A 21716-nucleotide genomic window follows, 5' to 3' on the forward strand; every position below is an offset into this window, starting at 1 on the left:
GTCTAAGTACACACTTTTTCTTTTAGACACCCTTGTCTAATTAGACCGATTAAGGATATTCGTCTAGAGAATATCTTTATTTCCAAAGAAATTTTTCTTCAGAAAAATGAATATGGACATCTAAAGTTTTATAAACAATTTTTGTGATCCAAAGACCAAAAATAATTTTTAATAACAAAAAAAAATATTCTTCCTGAATGGCAAGAGCCACTGTTGATCTTCCAGGCTGTGTACTCAGATGAGTACTCTTCTAGCTTCCTTCCTGCTATCCTCCTGCATCACCTACAAAATAAACTATTTACCAATCTTGGTACCCATACTCAATTGGGTCCTCGATCAATTAGTCCCTTAGGAATCCATATTTTGATGGATTTCTCATTTTGTGTTGTGATTAATGCATAAGATTTTGACTTAGCAGATGCCTTCCTGCTAGCCACTGATCCTTTAACTTTTGAAGAAGGTTTTCTTTTAAAACTCCTTGACTTAAAGTCAGATTTTAGGTTACCATACTTACTAGCCTTTTCAAGCTTATTCTTAAGCCAGCTAACAGTTGGTGGAACATAAACTATTTCATTTTTAAAAGCCACTTCTTCATGAATAGGATCAGATTCAATGTTAGTCATACTTCCTTTGACAAAACTTATTGGCTTAAGTTTGTCATTTGGCTTTGACTTTTTGCAGGACAGGTTAGGATCATTTCCATCAAATCCCAATCCGGATCTAGATCCGGCACGTTTCAAGATGCTGATCTGATATCTGACAGCATCACCAGACCTTGTCCATGCACAGACAACATAGTTAAGCCTTTTGTTTTCAGATGAAAGAGTTTGAATCTTTTCCTTGAGCATCTCGTTTTCAGATGAGATCTGTTCAATTTTCTTTTCAAAAACATGTGACTCTTCCTCTTTGAACCGATTTGCTTCATTTAAATCTGATGAAAATTTAGTTTCATTTAGAGATTCTGCTAGCTTTCTGTACTCGATGACCATTTCATCTAGTGCAGCTACCAGTTGTTCCCTTGAAAACTTTTCGGAGGAGAAATCAAATACCTCAGTTTCCTGAGATCATTCCTCATCTTCTCTGGCCATGAAGCAAGCCACGTCTTCTTCATCACTTTCACTTGATGTGAAGTACGAGCCACGGCTGCTTCCTCTACTCTTTCCGTCACCGACCATAAAAGCCTTCAACTCTTTTCCATCTTCCTTAGCATCTTCACGCTTTGGCTTCCGGCATTCCGATGCGTAATGACCTTTAATACCACAGTTAAAACAAGTAACGTTAGCTTTAGATTTTCTATTATCGTTAGAATTTGAAGAGTTTGAGTTAGAGTTGCTCTTCTTCATTAAGTCGCCAAACTTCTACACAAAGAGAGACATGGCATCGCTGCTCAGCTGATGAGCTGCCATCTTCACGTCCGAAGCAGTTGGTGGCTCTTCAGCAGTCACCAACGCCTTGACAATAATAACAGACGAGGGTTGATCTTCTTCCATCCTACAGTTCAGCTCGAACTCATAGGCCTTGAGGTCAGCGAAGAGATCAAAGAGAGAGATCTTATTAAGATCCTTGGATTCTCTCATCGCCATAGTCTTTATGTCCCATTCCCTTGGAAGGGCACGCATGACTTTAATAGCAAGCTCCCGGTTGCTATAGGTTTTGCCTAAGATGGACAGAGAGGATACGATCTTGCTGAATCTGGTGTCGAAATCGTTCATTGATTCACCAGGACGCATTTTGAAACTGTCGAACTATTGAGTGGAAACCATGATCTTGTTTTCCTTGGTTTGCTCGTTGCCCTCACACAGTTGAGTGAGTCTGTCCCAGACCTCTTTGGCAGTGTCACATTCGATGATATAGTTGAACATACTGTCATCAAGGGATCTATACATAACATCAAGAGCCATGTTGTTGAGGTTGTTCTGCCTCTTTTCATCAACAGTCCAGTCGACCTTCTCCTTTTCAATCTTGATAGGACCTTCTTTGACAACACTCCACATGTCATCATGAAGAGAAGAGAGATGAGCACAGACTCTTTTCTTCCAAACAATATAATTTTCGCGAGAGAAAGTTGGAATGGCTGTAGCACTGGCATCTTTGGGTATGTTCGACATTTTTCAAAAAAAGGTTTGAGAATAGAAACAGGGCTCTGATACCAATTGATAGGATCGGCTTTATCGATAGAGACGGGGGTCTAGCTAAGGATGAAGACTTATGAAAAACGGTTTTAAAGAAATCCTGTTAGGGATTTAATTCGCTTTCTACTCTACGCAAACTTGTGTAAACACTTGAAACAGATTCAAGGCGGCATTATTTACTTCGTTTTGAAGCACAAGACGAAATATGAAAAGATGACAGAAAATGAAGAACACAGCAGTTTGTTTATGGATGTTTGGAGAAACTCTCCTAAGTCACCCCTTCTTCCAACCACCGAAAGGATTCACTATATGATGAGAATCAAATACAGTTTACACACACACTTAGCTCAATATTGAACAGAACACTTTCTGTTCAATTACAAGAAGATGAAGAATATCACTCAGCTAATGGTGTTTTGATTCTAGCTCTTTCTCTCGATTCACGCACAATACAATCAGAAAGAAGATTCATGAATGGGTTCAGTAAGCAAGATGATTTTGTAGTCTCTCTCTACAAAATCAGAATGCTTGGTCGTTCGGAAATTTGCTAGGTTGTCGTAAGGTGCTTCGTCGGTTGTCCTTAGGATTGGTTAAATACTGATCAGGAGCTAACGGTCGAATCTTCAAGAATGATACGTGGCGCTCTTCCATTGGAAAGCCTCCATTGTACACAGCAGACTCTGAGCACAAGGATCGTGGCCGTACCGAACTGGTAGTGCGCCGAATATTCTATCAGGGATGTACCTGCAAAACGGGTAATGTGAGGAAAATTCTCTTACGTGGCATTCCTTGATTGGATGCATATAGCTGTTGTACTAATCTTCACAGGAAAGTGGAGCAGAAATAGGGTACAACTATAGCACGTGGGTAGGAGAAATGCTAGATTCAAGCCTACTGCTTGAACAGAGCATTAGACGTATTTCAGTTAGACGGATTTAGAGAAATTAGTCTAATGAAATAAGTCAACTCCTTCTAATGAAAAGCGTCTATTATACCGCCTGGTCTAATATAATTAGACTCGCGTCTAATATCAATAACCATTAGACGGGTACGTCTAACTCCACTGAGTTAGACTACCACGTCTAATTCCGGTTCTACCTCAGACTAATCTGAAGGAGTTAGACCCACGTCTAACTTTCAATTAACTAAACAACCCGTCTAATTATAATAACCATTAGACCGGTACGTCTAACTCCACTGAGTTAGACTACCACGTCTAATTTCGGTTCTACCTCAGACTTGTCTGAAGGATTTAGACCCACGTCTAACTTTCAGTTAACTAGACAACCCATCTAATTATAATAACCATTAGACCGGTACGTCTAACTCCACTGAGTTAGACTACCACGTCTAATTCCGGTTCTACCTCAGACTTGTCTGAAGGAGTTAGACCCACGTCTAACTTTCAATTATCTAGACAACCCGTCTAATTATAATAACCATTAGACCGGTATGTCTAACTTCACTGAGTTAGACTACCACGTCTAATTCCGGTTCTACCTCAGACTTGTCTGAAGGAGTTAGACCCCCGTCTAACTTTCAATTAATTAGACAACCCGTCTAATTATAATAACCATTAGACAGGTACGTCTAACTCCACTGAGTTAGACTACCACGTCTAGTTCTGGTTCTACCTCAGACTAATCTGAAGGAGTTAGACCCACGTCTAACTTTCAATTAATTAGACAACCCGTCTAATTCTTTACGTCTATTAGACTTACCCATCTAATTCTTTACACGTCTATTAGACTTACACGTCTAACTACGATGAGTTAGACTATACGTCTAATTCTATTAGACTTACGTCTAATTCCGTGTATTCATTAGACTACCCGTCTAATTCTTTACACGTCTATTAGACTTACACGTCTAACTCCGATGAGTTAGACTGTACGTCTAATTCTATTAGACTTACGTCTAAATCCGTGTATTCATTAGACTACCCGTCTAATTTTTACACGTCTATTAGACTTACACATCTAACTCCGATGAGTTAGATTGTACGTCTAATTCTATTAGACTTACGTCTAATTCCGTGTATTCATTAGACTACCCGTCTAATTCTTTACACGTCTATTAGACTTACACGTCTAACTCCGATGAGTTAGACTATACGTCTAATTCTATTAGACTTGCGTCTAATTCCGTGTATTCATTAAACTACCCGTCTAATTCTTTACAGTTCTATTAGACTTACACGTCTAACTCCGATGAGTTAGACTGTACGTCTAATTCTATTAGACTTACGTCTAAATCCGTGTATTCATTAGACTACCCGTCTAATTTTTACACGTCTATTAGACTTACACATCTAACTCCGATGAGTTAGAATGTACGTCTAATTCTATTAGACTTACGTCTAATTCCGTGTATTCATTAGACTACCCGTCTAATTCTTTACACGTCTATTAGATTTACACGTCTAATTCCGATGAGTTAGACTGTACGTCTAATTCTATTAGACTTACGTCTAAATCCGTGTATTCATTAGACTACCCGTCTAATTTTTACACGTCTATTAGACTTACACATCTAACTCCGATGAGTTAGACTGTACGTTTAATTCTATTAGACTTACGTCTAATTCCGTGTATTCATTAGACTACCCGTCTAATTCTTTAAACGTCTATTAGACTTACACGTCTAACTCCGATGAGTTAGACTGAGCGTCTAATTCATGCGTCTATTAGACTTCCCCGTCTAACTCCGTTGAGTTAGACTGAGCGTCTAATTTCATTAGACTTGCGTCTAACTTAATACGAATGGAGATCAAAATCGGTCTAATGGCCCTCATTAGATCCAAGTCTAAACACATGTTTGTCTTAATACACCTGTATCAAGACTCATAAATTATTTCATCTCAAAATATCAGGGGATAAATTATTTCAACACTTAGTCAAAATAATTTGACCCAACAAAAACAAATCTAGATGGGCTAACAGTGATTCAGAGGAGTCTCTTGCTAAAAAAGAGAATGAAGTTGTCACATGTCTAATGGCAGATGACCAATCCAAGGTACAAATAAACGAAGGACTGGAGGAATCTGTATGGTATCTTGATAGCGGATGTTCCAGGCATATGACAGGAAACAAACAACTTCTCACTAATATTTCAGATTGCTCTGGACCTAAGATCACGTTTGGTGACAACAAGAAGGGTAAGACCATGGGTAAGGGTAAGATTATCCATGGTAATCTAACTATTAATGACGTGCTGCTTGTTGACAATCTGTGCTATAATTTAATCAGCATTAGTCAATTATGTGATAATGGTTTGTTAGTAGATTTTCAAACTCATGCATCTCTAGTTAAATACCAAGATAGAAACATTTTATTGACCTAAAGTAGAGTAGGAAACTCATATAAAATGAATTGGAAAAAAGAGTCTTCTGATCCTATGTGCATGATTACCAAGAATGACCAGAAATGGTTATGGCATAAACATTTAAACCATTTGAATTTTAAAACCATCAACAATATTTGTTCAAACAATTTAGTTATTGGTTTTCCCAAACTTCAGTTTTCAAAGGACAAGATATGCACTGCTTGCCAGTTAGGCAAATAGGGCAGATCATTGTTCAAAAGTAAAGGAAAAACACAATCCAGCCGTATCCTAGAACTTTTGCATATGGATCTGTTTGGTCCAATTCCTGTAAAGATTATTAGAGGAATGAGATTCGCCTTAATTATTATTAATGATTTCTCTCGCTTTACATGGGTTGCATTTTTACCATAAAAAGATAAAACTGCTGAAAACTTGATTAGAATATTTAAAGGAATTCAGAATCAGAAATCTTTAAATATTACATGCATTAGAAGTGATTAGGGAACTGAGTTCACTAACAGATACCTATCATCTTATCTTAAGGAGACTGGAATTAGGCACGAGTTGTCTAGTGCCAGAACTCCACAGCAACACGACATTACTGAGAGAAGAGTGAGAACTCTGAAGGAAGTAGCAAGATCTATGCTTGCTGAATCGGATGTACCTCAGAGGTTCTAGGCGGAAGCCATTAGTACTGCCTGCTATACACAAAACCGGTCAATAAATAACAAACGTTTTGTTAAAACTCCCTAAGAACTGTACTATGGGAGAATTCCCATATTTTCTTATTTTAAGATATTTGGGTGTAAATGTTTTATCCATAACAATGGAAAGGTTTATTTGACCGCTTTTGATGCTAAAGCAGACGAGGGATTCATGTTAGGATATTCATCAGTAAGCAAGGCTTACAGAGTTTACAACAAAAGAACACAGACTGTTGAAGAATCCCTCCATATAGTTTTTGATGAGCCTGTTGAGAGCAAATCTAATGAACCCATTGATCTTGCTGACAGACTAATAGCGACTAGTCTTGAGTCTGTAAGTGGAGAAGAAGAAACTTTGGATAAACGAATGACTTTGTCTGATCCAGTGTCTAATCCGGTTGAAGTTCAACTAGACGTACAAACTCCTGTTCAACAAGAAGTTGAGAGTTTGGACGTCGCAGTGTCACCAGTTCAGATGACCAATCCCCTTGGATCCAACTTTAGATGGAACATAAATCATCCACCAGAACTGATAATCGGAAATCCTTTTTCTCCTCGAAGGACAAGACGTAAACTGATGGATGAAATGGCCAACTCTGCATTTATTTCTCAAATTAAACCCAAGAAAATTGGTGAAGCTATAGTTGATCCAGATTGGATCAATGCTATGCAGGAGGAGTTAAACCAATTCGCGAGAAATAAAGTGTGGTATCTTACTCCTAGACCAACTGACAAGTCAGTCATAGGAACGAGATGGGTCTTTAGAATTAAGCTTAGTGAAGATGGTTTTGTCATTAGAAACAAAGCTCGTTTAGTTGCTCAAGGATACACACAAGAGGAAGGTATTGATTTTGATGAGTCTTTTGCACCGGTTGCAAGACTAAAGGCAATCAGAATCTTAATAGCATATACATCATTTAAGAATTTTAAAGTTTTTCAAATGGATATGAAAAGTGCATTTTTAAATGGGAAATTAAGTGAAGAAGTATATGTTGAGCAACCCCCTGGTTTTATAGATCATGTTTTGCCAAATCATGTTTATAGGCTTGACAAAGCATTGTATGGTCTAAAACAAGCTCCTAGAGCTTGGTACGACACTTTAACCAAATTCTTGTTTGTTCATGACTTTGTTGTTGGAACTGTAGATAAAACCTTGTTTAGATTCACTAAAGATTCTCACATTCTACTTGTTCAAATATATGTTGATGACATTATTTTTGGCTCAACTAACCCCAAATTATGTGAGAAATTTCCTAAGCTGATGCAGGACAGGATTGAAATGAGCATGATGGGAGAATTGACATTCTTCCTTGGGCTTCAAGTCCGTCAGCTAGAAAATGGAACTCTTATCAACTAGGCCAAATACACCAAAGAACTGCTAAAGAAGTTTGGTTTAGAGAACTGTTCTGCAGCAGCTACTCCAATGAGCTCTTCTAGTAAATTGGATAAAGATGAAGGTGGCCAAAGTGTTGATGTAACAGCATATAGAGGACTCATCGGATCCTTGCTGTATGTAACTGCGAGCAGACCAGACATGTAATTTGCTATTGGTGTTTGTGGAAGATTTCAGGCTGATCCTAAACTCTCTCATTTTACTGTTGTTAAATGTATTCTTAAATACTTAAAGGGAACTCAAAATGTGGGACTGTGATATCCGAAGGATTCCAGTTTCAATTTAACCAGTTTCTCAGATGCAGATTATGCAGGGTGCAAAATTGATAGAAAAAGCACAAGTGGAACTTGCCAGTTCCTTGGAGATCGTCTAATCACATGGTTCAGCAAGAAGCAGACGTCGGTCGCCACGTCTACAGTTGAAGCAGAGTATCTTACAGCTGGAAGTTGTTGCTCTCAAGTTTTGTGGATTCAACAACAGCTCAGAGACTATGGGATTGAGACTAATGAATCTCCAATTTTCTGCGACAACATGAGAGCTATCGCAATCACCTACAATCCAGTTCTGCATTTTCGGATAAAGCATATTGAAATTAGGCATTACTTCATCCGAGAACACGTCAATCAGAAGCATATTCGTCTTGAACATGTTCCTACAGATCAACAAACTACAGACATCTTCACGAAACCCCTACCGGAAGCTATGTTTTCTCACTTTAGAAATATGTTAGGTCTTGTTGATCTTGATTGATGTGATTACGTGTATAAATTAAGGGGGAACGTATTATTCAAAATGCATCTAAACAGACATAAAAGACAGAGGTCTTAATTTGTCCTAAGGATTTAGAGTCTAAGAAACACAGCTAATTAGACGAACGTCTACCTTAGCAGTTTCATCTTCATCTAGAATTATTGTCTTGGTTATTCTAACCTGCATGGTTAGACGGATACGTCTAATAGACGGATACGTCTAATAGACGTTAGACGTTTTTACGTCATGAACAAGAGGATGCTCACGTCTAACTAGACACGCGTGTCTCACGTGATGTTATTGCATATGGAGACGTATACGTCTAATAGACTGATTTTCAAAAGGAAGTTGAAAATGTGAAAAGGAGAATAAACGTCTAACTACTGGTGTAATTAGACTCTTCATCTTCTGGCTAGTTGGACAGCTGTCCTTTGTTTGCTTCTGCTCAAGTTCATTTTCCCGCCGAAAATTAAATCAGTCATTCCTCAAAAGAATTGAAGACACGTGTCTCTCAATATGTAAGGAATGACTAATATTTCTGACAACTTTTGCTTGTACACTTAGTATTAAATATTCGGTTTCATGCTAACATTAAATGCTGCGTTTTTTGGGAACAAACCTTTGAAGTTCTTGACGGTAGGAGTAATCATTAGTTATTTTCTACATAATTAAACCTTGATATTTATTGAATCACCCATTCTAAAGATTAGAGCTCTCCGAAATCTCTCTCTCTCTAGAATTTGAATCGACTAAGTGTTTGTTCATCAAGTCGAAATGTCCAGTTTCCGTCCAAAATCTATTCAAGTGGATTTTAAATCCATATCCACTCTATAATCTCCGGGAATGTATAGAATGTTTGAGTCTTTAAAAGCCTCCAGGCTCAGATAGTTCCTCTCTCCTCATGAACTCTATCATGAACAGTTAGTCCATGAATTTTTCGAAACCGCTAGCTTTTATCAGGATAAAGTTATTGATGGGGTCGTGATGGGCCAGATGATCTGCATCACCGAAGAGTCTTTCGATATGTTTTTCTAGCTTCCAAAAGTAGGTATTGATGAGTTCTCAACCACTCCCCCTGACTTAATGATTATAATGATGAAAGTCTTTTCTGATTCTCCTCATGTGGACATTCATGGAAAGAAAAACCTCCTAAAGGTTGAGTTTGCTCATCTAAGTGATATCGTCTCGAAATCTCTTCTCTCCAAAGAGTCCTCTTATAAGTATTGTACAAAGGTTTTTCAGATTATGGTGGCTATCACCAGAGGTGTTCCTGTCCACTGGACAAGCTTTCTCTTCGGAAATCTTGTCAAAATGGTTGTTGCTCGGAAGACTATTTTTCGCTTTGATGGTCCTCTTAGCTCTCTTATTTGTTTCCTTCTTAATGAACTCTTTAAGAGTTTTCACCTTCCTTCTACAATCCTAAACAACCATAAGGTTGTCTATTACGTTCAAAGGGTGGAGACGCTCAAGTCCAAGAAAAGGAAAAGAGAAGACTCCAACTCTCCTCTAACCGTAGTCTTAGGGATCTCTTAGGTTGAAGTCTATCCTTTCCAGAGTAAAGACTAGGAAGAAGAAGAAGAAGTTTATAATGGAAATTATTTTCATTTAAGATGAATGTTTTTGAAAAATCTGTTAGCAATGCTTTGATGTTAACTATTTTGGTTATTTTTGAGAACAAGTTTTGTGTGTTTCTTCTGAAAACACTCACATTTGGTTGATTATTAATATGATATTTTTGTATGCTGAATTTGCATGTAAAGGTTTGTTTTATTTATATGATGAATGTATATTTTGGTAGATATATGCAGGTTTCCAATTTCTTCATCAAAAAGGGGGAAATTGTTGGCTCAAATTATTTTGACTAAGTGTTGAAATAATTTACCATTGAGATTTTGATGATGAAATGACTTATGCGTTTTGATGCAGGTGTATCGAAATCATATTTCATATGACTTGGCTCTAATGAGGATCATTAGACCGATTTTGGCATTAGATGCACAAAATTAGACGTGCAATCTAACTCAGCGGAGTTAGACGTGCAATTTAATAAATGCATAGAATTAGACATACAGTCTAACTCAACGGAGTTAGACGTACAGTCTAATGAATATATATAATTAGACGTGTAGTCTAACACAACGGAGTTAGACATGCAGTCTAATGAATGCATCGAATTAGACGTATGGTCTAATAGATATTCGGAATTAGACGTACAGTCTAACTCAGCGGAGTTAGACGTGCAGTCTAATATAATTGCGGAATTAGACGTAAGTGTAATGGATTGTGAAAGTTAGACGTGAGTCTAACTCCTTCAGACAAGTCTAAGGTAGAACCAGAAATAGACGTGTAGTATAACTCAGTGTAGTTAGAGTGCAGTCTAATGGTTAATGAATGATTAGACGGGTAGTCTAATGCATTGTCAAAGTTAGACGTGAGTCTAACTCCTTTAGACAAGTCTGAGGTAGAACCGGAATTAGACGTGCAATCTAACTCAGTGGAGTTAGACATGCGGTCTAACTCAGTGGAGTTAGACGTGCAGTCTAATGGATATTGTAATTAGACTTAAGCCTAATTCTATTAGACCAAGCGGTCAAATAGACTCTATTATTAGAAGGAGATATTTTATTTCATCAGACTAATTTTTACAATTTGTCTAACTGAAATACGTCTAATGCTCAGCCTAAGCAGTATGCTTGAAGCTAGCACCCGTCTACCCACGTGTTATAGCTGTACCCTACTCCTGCTCCATTTTCTAGTGAAGATCAGTACAACAACTATATACAACCAACCAACGAATGCCACATAAGAGAATTTTCCTCATATTACTTGTTTTGCAGGTACATCTTTGATGGAATATTTGGCGCACTGCTAGTGGTGTACGGCCACGGTCCTTGTGCTCAGAACCTGCTATGTACATTAGAGGCTTTCCAATGGAAGAGTACCACGTATCATTCTAAAAGATTCGACCGTTAGCTCCTGCTCAGTATTTAACAAATCTCAAGGACAACGGACAATCTCTCGATCATCTTGCTTACTGAAATTACAAAGAATTCAAGCCTCTGAATATTCACACTATGAAGTTGCTTTCTCATTGTACTGTGTGTGAATCATGAGAGAGCTAGAATAAAATAAACACCTTTAGCTGAGTGATATTCTTCATCTTGTAATTGAACAGAAAGTGTTTTGTTCAATAGTGATCTAAGTGTGTGTAAATTGTATTTGATTCGAATCATATTATAGTGAATCCTTCCGTTGGTTAGAAGAGGGGGTGATGTAGGAGAGTTTCTCCGAACATCCATAAACAAATTGTTGTGTTCTTTCATTCCTGTCATCTGTCATCTTTTCATATTTTATCTTGATCTTCAAACCGAAGTAAACAATTCCGCCTTGAATCTATTTCAAGTGTTTACAAGTGTTTGCGTAGAATAGAAAGCGAATTAAATCCCTAAACAGGATTTCTTTCAAACCGTTTTTCATAAGCCTTCATCCATAGTCAGACCCCCGTCTTTATCGATAAAGCCGATCCTATCAACTTTGCAGGTGGACTTTCCATCAGTCGGAAGTAGTGGATGTGTTCAGAACCCTAGCATATTCTGGGTTGAGGAAGTATCTCAGTGGTCCATTCATTTTATATGAAAAAGAAGTTCGCGAGTTCTTCAAATCTGCAACTATAGTGGGTGAATCCATCGTAGTAACCGTCAACGACATGGAATTTTCCTTTGATTAAACTGTATATGCGGAGTACTTTGAACTTCCAATGGAGGGGCACACGTTCGACTTGATTCTTTCATCAGATGTCATGCAAGAGATGAAGAAGACCTTTTCTGCCGATGGTTCGATGATCCATGTAAACGAAAACAAGAAGGTCCTTAAACCTCATTTCATTCTGCTGAACGACGTGGTAGTAAAAGCGCTCCAAGAGAAATCTGGCTCCTTCCATCTCTATAGTCAAGACCGTTTCGTCTATATGTGCGCCATCTCAAAGGGAATCCAGGTAAACTGGGCATCTACCCTTTTCCAGAACCTCTGCTTTTAGATCTGTCGGGCAAACAAGGAAAGCATAACATATGCAGCTCAACTGAGTCGATTGATGGAGCATTTGGGGATTCCTGTGGGTGAACCTGAGCATATCAACTCTCCGAGGGTATTCACTCCCCTTACAGTCGCTAGTACCCTGATAAGGATGAAGAACAACATGGAATGTGCCTCTAGTGCATCTAGTTTTCAAACAGGTGGTAAATCTTCTGCTCGATCCAAACAACTGTCTGCTTCTGTTATGTCAACGGGGGCAAAGAAATCGAAGACTGTAAATGAATCAGAGGCTAGTTCCTCCAGTCTGAAAAGCTCCACGAAGAAGGATTCTGAATCAGTCGATTCAAGATTAAGGCAAGGTCCAGGCGTACTTGCCGCAACTCCCATGTCCTTTATGTCTTCTCTAGCGACCATTTTGAGAAAGCCTTCGAGATCTTGTGTCTCAAAGGAAAAGAAGACGAAGGCGCCCCACGCGTCTAAATCATTGAAGGTAACCTCTTCTACATCTTTGGCCGCTGTGCCTAAGTTTGATGTTTCTATAGTGGAACAAGATGAATATGTTTTTTCTCCCATAAGAGAATCTGCTGAAGGGCCCGCTGTTGAGTCAGCTGGTCCAAATGATGAAAATTCTAACAGGACTGAGTCTTTTGTTGTTCAAACCGATGAAGTAGTCGCAGGTGCTACAGAAAGTGTTCAACCAGAACAAGGTGTCTCTCTTACCCTTGTTGCTGGTAAATCTGCTGAAAAGGATTCTTTAGTGGCGGGGAAGGTTACTCGTGTATAGCTCACTACTAAGCTGTGTAAGAAACCCCAATCGACATATGAACTGATGTGTTCCGCAAGGCTGCCCTATGGAACTGTCTTCAATGAACCTAGACCTGCTCCAAAACCCGTCGAGGTTATTGGAAAAGGTAAATATATTGCAACTCCAGTTCCTGAAGAAATATTAGAGGCAACAAGAATTGATGACCTCGTGTTAGATCAAGTCAAAGCCATTGCGGCTGAAAAATTGGAAATCTTTGAATCATGGTCCCTGGAAAGATTGTCTGTTAAGTACAATGAAACTCTATCAAGTTCTTCAATAACTCGAGAATGGAAGAAACGTGTATCCAATGAGAAGAAAGTTCTCAAGTGGTCTAAAACTTCAGAGGTGGCTAAGGCTCTAAAGAGAAAATATCTTGTTGAAGCTTGCTTATGTGGAAGAGCTTTATTCCCAATTCTTGAAGTCAGAAAGTCTAATTTTAACCCTGTTGAGAAAGGCTCTAAGGTGGAAGTGAAAGTGTTAAAGAGGCTGGATGATATCATGGACAATTACGTCTCGATGGCTTCCCGATACGTTCATGGCGCTAATTGCTCTGGAGCAAATCCGTTTGATGATGATGAACCGATGGATATATCCTTGATGCTGATGATGATATTGATGAGCTAGATGCTGCTCTTCTGATTGAATTTGGAAATCTTTCTGTTGAGGAAAGACGTATACTAGATCAACCTATTCAAGAGAAACCTCATGTAGATGAAGAAGAAGTGACTGTTCAAGAGCCTGAACAAGCTCTTCTAACGAATGAAGAAGAAGTGGTTGAAGAAGATATGATTGAGGAGTCTGCTCAAGCTCCTAATGATGAAAATGTTGTGAAATCCCCTGTTGAGAGAATAGAGGAAGGCCAAGAGAAAGTGGCTGAGGTAAATTAGCTAGAGTTTATCAGATCTGAGGGGGGAACACTCTAAAGACAAAGATACTGAAAGAGAGAGGTCCTCATCTGAGGAGGAACAAGATTAATATGCAAGCTATGCCAAGCCCATTCTATTCCCCAACACCAATGTGGGAAGTGTTCATGAAAATGTCAACAATCCTCTTCACTACTCTGGTGATCTTTATAAAAGATTTCATAGAGCTGAAAGGGAAATATTAGAAGAGGAGTAGAATGAAGCTGCTAAGGTAGCTGAGAAGGATCAACCGGAACAATCGATGCAGATTCATACTCATTTCGAACCCATTCAGAGTATGGCAGCAGAGTCTCAAGAGAATGCATCCAACGAAGAATCATCTGTTGACGGTATTAAGCTTTTAAAGTTTATGACTTATGTACTCTCATATCTTCAGAAGAATGTGGTCACTATGAGTTTAAACATGATAAAAGATTTGAACACTCAGAAAAAAGAGAGGAAGGATTTTGTTGAGGTTATCAAAGTTCTTACTGAATTGGATAACACTCTGAAGAAGAACACGTATGAGGCTCACATCTCAAATATAAACTTCTCCAAGTTTGAAAAGAATCTCTTCAGTCGCCAATCTAAAATGTTGGACCTTGAAAGGCACATCAACGATGATCGCCATAGGGAGACTTTGGATGAACTCAGCCTGATGAGGAATCAGATGGTGGAAATCCAAGGATGTTTAAGAAGAAATGATGGTGAACGACTGGAATTCGCTGACTCTATTGCAAGGAAGTTTCAAGCAAAAGAGAACGTGAAAGTTGACGCTGAAAAAGATCAACCCTGTATCACCCAAGGCGAGTCAAGTAGAAGAAGTGACGGTGTGTCAACCGGCACTAGATCCAGACGAGCTCCAAGTAACGATGATAATCCTAGGCCAACCAAGAGAGGTGGAGGTCGAAGCGGTGGTGATCGTGGAGGCCGAAGCAGTGGTGGTGGTCGTGGTAGGCAATCTGGCTCTAATCAAAGAGGTCGTGCTAGTGGCGGTGATCGTGGTGGTAGATCAAGTTGAAGCAGTCGTGGTGGTCACAGTTTTCCTCCTTTTCTCAACATGTTAACCGGCCAAGACATGAGCCCAACCGATCCTCGAGTTAAAAGGGAAGAACAATAACTTCTTTTCTCCTGCTCTGTTTAAGTTTTTAAAATAATGTTTCTTTGATAATGTTCTAAATATTGGTTTTGAGAAGTTTGATGTAAGTGAACAAGGGTTTGTTTATTTGAATGATGAATGCATATCGTGGTATATATATGCATGTTTTCAATTTCTTCATCAAAAAGGGGGAAATTGTTGGGTCAAATTATTTTGACTAAGTGTTGAAATAATTTAACCATTGGGATTTTGATGACGAAATGATTTATGCGTTTTGATGTAGGTGTATTGAAATCATATTTCAATGAGATTTGGCTCTAATGAGGATCACTAGACCGATTTTGGCATTAGATGCATAGAATTAGACGTGCAGTCTAATGAATGCATAGAATTAGACGTACAATCAAACTCAGCGGAGTTAGACGTATAGTCTAATAGATCTACGGAATTAAACGTGCAGTCTAACTCGTGGAGTTAGACGTGCAGTCTAATGTATACGGAAATAGACGTGGAGTCTAATAGATATACGGAATAAGACGTGCAGTCTAACTCAGTAGAGTTAAACGTGCAGTCTAATGCATGTGGAATTAGACGTGCAGTCTAACACAGTGGAGTTAGACCTGCAGTCTAATAGATGGTGAAATTTAGACGTAAGTCTAACTCCTTCAGATTAGTCTGAGGTAGAACCGGAATTAGACGTGCAGTCTAACTCAGCGGAGTTAGACGTGCAGTCTAATGGTTTGTAACAATTAGACGTGTAGTCTAATTGGTAAAAGTTAGATGTAAGTCTAACTACTTCAGATTAGTCTGAGGTACACCGGAATTAGACGTGCAGTCTAACTCAACGGAGTTAGACGTGCCGTCTAATGGTTTGTAATAATTAGACGGGTAGTCTAATTGGTGAATGTTAGACGTAAGTCTAACTCCTTCAGATTAGTCTAAGGTAGAACCATAATTAGACGTGCAATCTAACTCAGCGGTGTTAGACGTGCAATCTAATGGTTTGTAACAATTAGACGTGTAGTCTAATTGGTGAAAGTTAGACGTAAGTCTAACTCCTTCAGATTAGTCTAAGGTAGAACCGGAATAAGACATGCACTCTAACTCAGTGGAGTTAGACGTGCACGTCTAATTGATGAATGTTAGACGGAAGTCTAACTCCTTAAGATAAGTTTGAAGTGACTGTAATTAGTCGTAAGTCTAATTCCATTAGACCAGGCGGTCTAATGGATTCTGTTATTACACGGGGATGTTTAATTTCATTAGACGAGGTCGTCTAACTGAAATACGTCTAATGCTAAGCTTAAGCAGTATGCTTGAATATAACACCCTCCTACCTACGTGCTATAGTTGTACCCTACTCCTGCTCCACTTTTTAGTGAAGATTAGTACAACAACTATATGCAACCAACCAACGAATTCCACGTAATAAAATTTTCCTAATATTACTTGTTTTGCAGGTACATCTCTGATGGACTATTCGGCGCACTAACAGTGGTATACGGCCACGATCCTTGTATTCAGAACCTGATGTGTACAATGGAGGCTTTCCAATGGAAGAGTGTCACGTATCGTTCTAAAATATTGGACCGTTAGTCTCTACCCAGTATTTATCAGATCCTAAGGACAACGGACGAACAACTGGCTTTTCACAATCTACCTAACTGAACGAATAAACAATCTTGTTTGCTGATATTTTAGAGAGAGAAATCCAGCCTTTCAATACTGATCCTGTGAAGCTGCTTTCCTGATTGTACTGTGTGTGAATCAAGAGAGAGATAGAATCAAAAACACCTTTAGCTGAGTGATATTCTTCATCTTGTAAATTAAACAGAATGTGTTTTGTTCAATATTGAGCTAAGTGTGTGTAAACTGTATTTGATTCGAATCATTTGATAGTGAATCCTTCCGGTGGTTGGAAGAAGGGGTGACGTAGGAGAGTTTCTCCGAACATCCATAAACAAACGGCTGTGTTCTTTCATTTTGTCATATTTTCATTCTTCATCTTGAGATTCAAACCGAAATAAACAATTCCGCCTTAAATCTGTTTCAAGTGTTTACAAAAGTTTGCGTAGAATAGAAAGCGAATTAAATCCTTAACAAGATTTTTTTCAAACCGTTTTTTATTAGCTTTCATTAATAGTCAGACCTCGTCTCTATCTATAAAGCCGATCCTATCACATTCTTAAAGATTTGCATATTTGAAATTCAAACATTGGTCTAAAAAAATAAAATGTGAACACTTTAAATTACTTGAGATTCTTGAAATAATTTTATTATTTTGTGTATGTATATATATTTTTTTATTTTATTATCAATTAATTATTTTTTATATTAATCAAAAAATTATTTATACTAATAAAAAAATATTATATATATATATATATATTAGATGAGGGAAAAAATATATGTTAAAAGATAAAATGTATTTATATTAAATTAATGATGAAAAATAATATAATATATATAAGGTAAGTACATTTAATATATATATATATACATTTAATATATATATATTATTGATAAAAAAATATATTTATCTAATATATAATTGTTTATATATATATATAAATAAAATAAATATGTAATATACGAATATAGGTACATTTAAATATATATATATATAAATAAAATAAATATAAAAATTATAAGGATAGGTGCATTTATAACAAAAAAAAAAATATATTTATAATGAAAAATTGTTTACATATATAAATAAAATAAATATAAAAATTATAGAAGTATATTTATAAAAAAAAATAGTGTTTATCTCCTACCACGAGATAATTTGAGTGTAAAGTAAAATATGAGGCTAAAACAAATTTTAATGTACAAATCATACTTAAAGACATAGTTGAAATGTTTAAGATCCAAAAATATAGACGAAACAAATTAAAAAAATACCTAAACTTTAAATGTCTAAACAATTATCTTAATTTTAGTTTAGGTTATTTAAATAATTAGGATTCTTTTAAAAAAACTATTTTTATATCAAATCATTACCAAATTATAAATTTAGTATATTTATTATGATTTTGAAATAATATTCTCATAGATCTTACTTTTATAGTGAAATAGACAAAAATAATATAAAAAAAATTCTATTTTGGAGGGTATTATTGTTAGATAAAATTAGATCGGTTAAATAGAACTCAACAAAAACAAACTTCCTGTGCAGGACGGTTAAATAATTCAACCGGTTAAGAAACTCAACCGGTCAAGCAATACAACAGGCCAAGAACCTAACCAATCAAGAAGACAAGACTGGTCAAATCAGAAGGCCAAAATCGTTGGACATTCGGTCAACCTGAAGTTATGAAAAAACCGGAAGTCATCCGGTTAACCTAAACAACCGACCGGTGCAAATAAATACGTTGAGTATCTGTTGAGGATGATACCAAAGGGACAGACGTTAGTATTGCCATATTCATACAAGTCTAAGGACAATTTGCAGGCTGCAGAAGATCGTCCGACAAGATCTTTCCACTCCGGGATAAATCAAAGGCGCAATCCTCCAGGTGCAAGCAACTGTCCAACCGACAGTTTCTATATTAAGTAAAAGAAAAACCTAGTTGGTTTGACCTATACACTGGAAGCCTAAACCGCCAGGTCTGAATCACTGAACCTCTACTCAACCAATCAGATTCAAGGAAATGAAATGTGACCGTTGGCACATTTCACCTATAAAAGAAGGAGTTGAAAAAGAGTAAATGCAGTTACCAGTTCTACCAACTACAAGCTCTAAGAATTATTAATTATAAGTTTATCTCTCTACAAGATTTAGAGCTCAAGTGTTCATTTAAAGTAAGATTACAATTTTGGTTAGAATTGTACGGGTGTTATCGAGCAGAAAATAAGTCTCGATCGGATTGTGTTTGTGTATTCATTAGTGAATATCCTTCTCGCGGTTTCGAGAGGAAGGGGTGACGTAGGATTTTATCTCCGAACATCCATAAAAATCTGCCTTGTTATTTACTTTCTGTCGGCCTTGTACTCTAACCGATTCTACCTAACCTGACTTACTAAATCCCAAACCGACCCACTATATTCCAAACCGACCTTATCTAAATCCGGTTCTGTCCATCCAGTGTGTGTGCTGCTTCAACCTGAAACAAACCACTTCCGCGCTTGAACCTAGTTCAAGAGTTTGTGATAGTTTGTGTAGTATTGAAACCCCGGTGTTAATCTCTAACCGGATTAAACACCAACCGTCGAGTGAAACGCGCTAACCGGCCAGACCCCGGTCCCCCAGCCGCGATCTAGATCCTAACAATTGGTATCAGAGCAATTTGTTTCAATGCTCAAGCAAGCATGTCGTTTGATAGGCCCCCAATGCTAGAAGGTGACGATTTTGCCAACTGGAAGGTACGCATGCACCTGCACCTAATTACCATGGATGACGAGATGCAGTTCATCTTGACTGAAGGACTGGTAAAGATTGACAAAGACAGAAAGGATTGGACAACTGATGATAGGAGAAGAAACAATCTGGACAATCATGCTAGAAACCGTATCATTAACGGTTTGGAGAGGAACACCTTTAGTAAGGTCAGAGATTGCAAAACCGCAAAGGAAATATGGGATATGGTGATTCAAATTCATGAGGGAAACGAAAGAACCAAGGAAAATAAGATAATGGTGGCTACCCAGAAGTTCGAAAACATTAGGATGAAACCGGGAGAAACAATGAGGGAGTACAATGACCGGTTCACAGATGTGATAGATGAGCTATCAACTCTTGGAATTAAGTATGACAACAAGGAAACCATCATGAAAGTATTAAGGTCTCTTCCAAGTGCATGGGATATAAAGACAATGGTGATGAGGGAATCAAACTGTCTAAGCAAGATGAAGCTACACGATGTGTTCGAAGACCTTAAGGCATATGAGTTTGAAATGAGATCTAGGATTGAAGATGAAGTTTCTGCCTCAACCTCCACAAAAGCATTGGTCACATCCATAGAACCGGTTGCTCCTGCACCGATCAGAACCGCTGAACAATTTACCGAGGATGCCATGGAAATGCTTGCACATAAATTTGGCAGATTCATGAAGAGAAGCCAACCGACAAACAACAACAACTATAACTACGGTGATAAATCTAATATTAGATGTTATAACCACAACTGTTTGGGACATTTCATGTGGGAATGCAGAAAACCGAGGCGGGATGATCGGAAATCGGACGATCATAACCACCGAAATAACTATCCACAAACCGGTGAAGGAAGTGAAGTTCAGAAAGCATTGATAGCCGATGATGGAGGAAGCCTATGGGCACACAGTGACAGCGATGATGAACTAACATGTCTCATGGCAAACGAGGAACAAGTATTTGACTCTCCTTATGAAGAATTTACTAAAGATGAGTTATTTAATGCACTATATGATATGGTAGTAGAGTATAAGAACCTATTAAAATTAATACCAACCCAACTCAACTTTAGAACCGACCCCACAGCACCTACCTTGACCGAACCAAAAACCATCCAACCTGATAAAATCCTGGAAACCAAAGCAGCACCTGAACTATCCTCTAAGACCGAACAGCTCAAGGAGTCAGTTCAAGAGTTGACCGAGGAGGAAGATGCCCGAACCCAGTATCGAATAGCCGCATGGAAAAGATCCAGTGAAATGGTGAATAGAATGTGCAATTATAATAGACATCCCAAATGCATGTTTGGTCTTGGATACAAGAACAACAGATCCAGCAACCGGAACCATTCCGACAAAATGAGGCTCATAAAGGATAACCTTCCCTTTGTAAGTTTTGTCAAGAGCTCCATAACCGACGATGAGGAACAAAGTGCCTCATATCCGGAAGACGAACTAATCTATGTAGGTCCAACTGACTCTGAAAAATGGCTTCATCCTAAGAAAAGAAAAGCCAACCGGCCCAAAGGTAAGCAAGCCGATACACGACCACATAGGATAAACCAAAGGCCACCTCCGAGTAAGGCACTCTTAGGAAAGCAAAAAGACTCCAAATCGAGTGCAGGAAAACTAGTTAAAACCATAACAGGAAAAGTTGTCCGACTTATTAATGTCTAGATACCTAAGGGACTAATCACCTGTGGACCCAAGTAAATGTGGGTACCAAATAGTTGTAAATATGTATATTTTGCAGGATATGAAGAAACGACTATGAAACTCTGAATGGTACCTGGACAGCGGTTGTTCCAGACACATGACTGGAAACAAAAACTTTCTAACCGACATCAGAACAGAAACCGGTGCAATGATTGTCTTCGGTGATAACTCAAGAGGTAGAATTGTGGGCAAGGGTAAGATTTTCCATGGTAATTTAACAATTGATAACGTACTTTTAGTCGAAAACTTACATTTTAACTTGCTGAGCATTAGCCAAATGTGTGATGCTGGATACACTGTAGAATTTCTGAAACATGCATGCTTAGTTAAAAACTCCCAGGGTAACATACTACTAACCGGAAATATGTTAGGAAACATATACAAGGTAGACTGGAAAAATAAAGTAGAACATCTGGTTTGCATGGTAGCTAAAACCGATCAAACCTGGTTATAGCATAAAAGGCTAAATCATCTAAACCTGAAAA

The sequence above is a fragment of the Impatiens glandulifera genome, chromosome 4 (assembly GCF_907164915.1).
Source record: "Impatiens glandulifera chromosome 4, dImpGla2.1, whole genome shotgun sequence".
Classification (NCBI taxonomy): domain Eukaryota; kingdom Viridiplantae; phylum Streptophyta; class Magnoliopsida; order Ericales; family Balsaminaceae; genus Impatiens; species Impatiens glandulifera.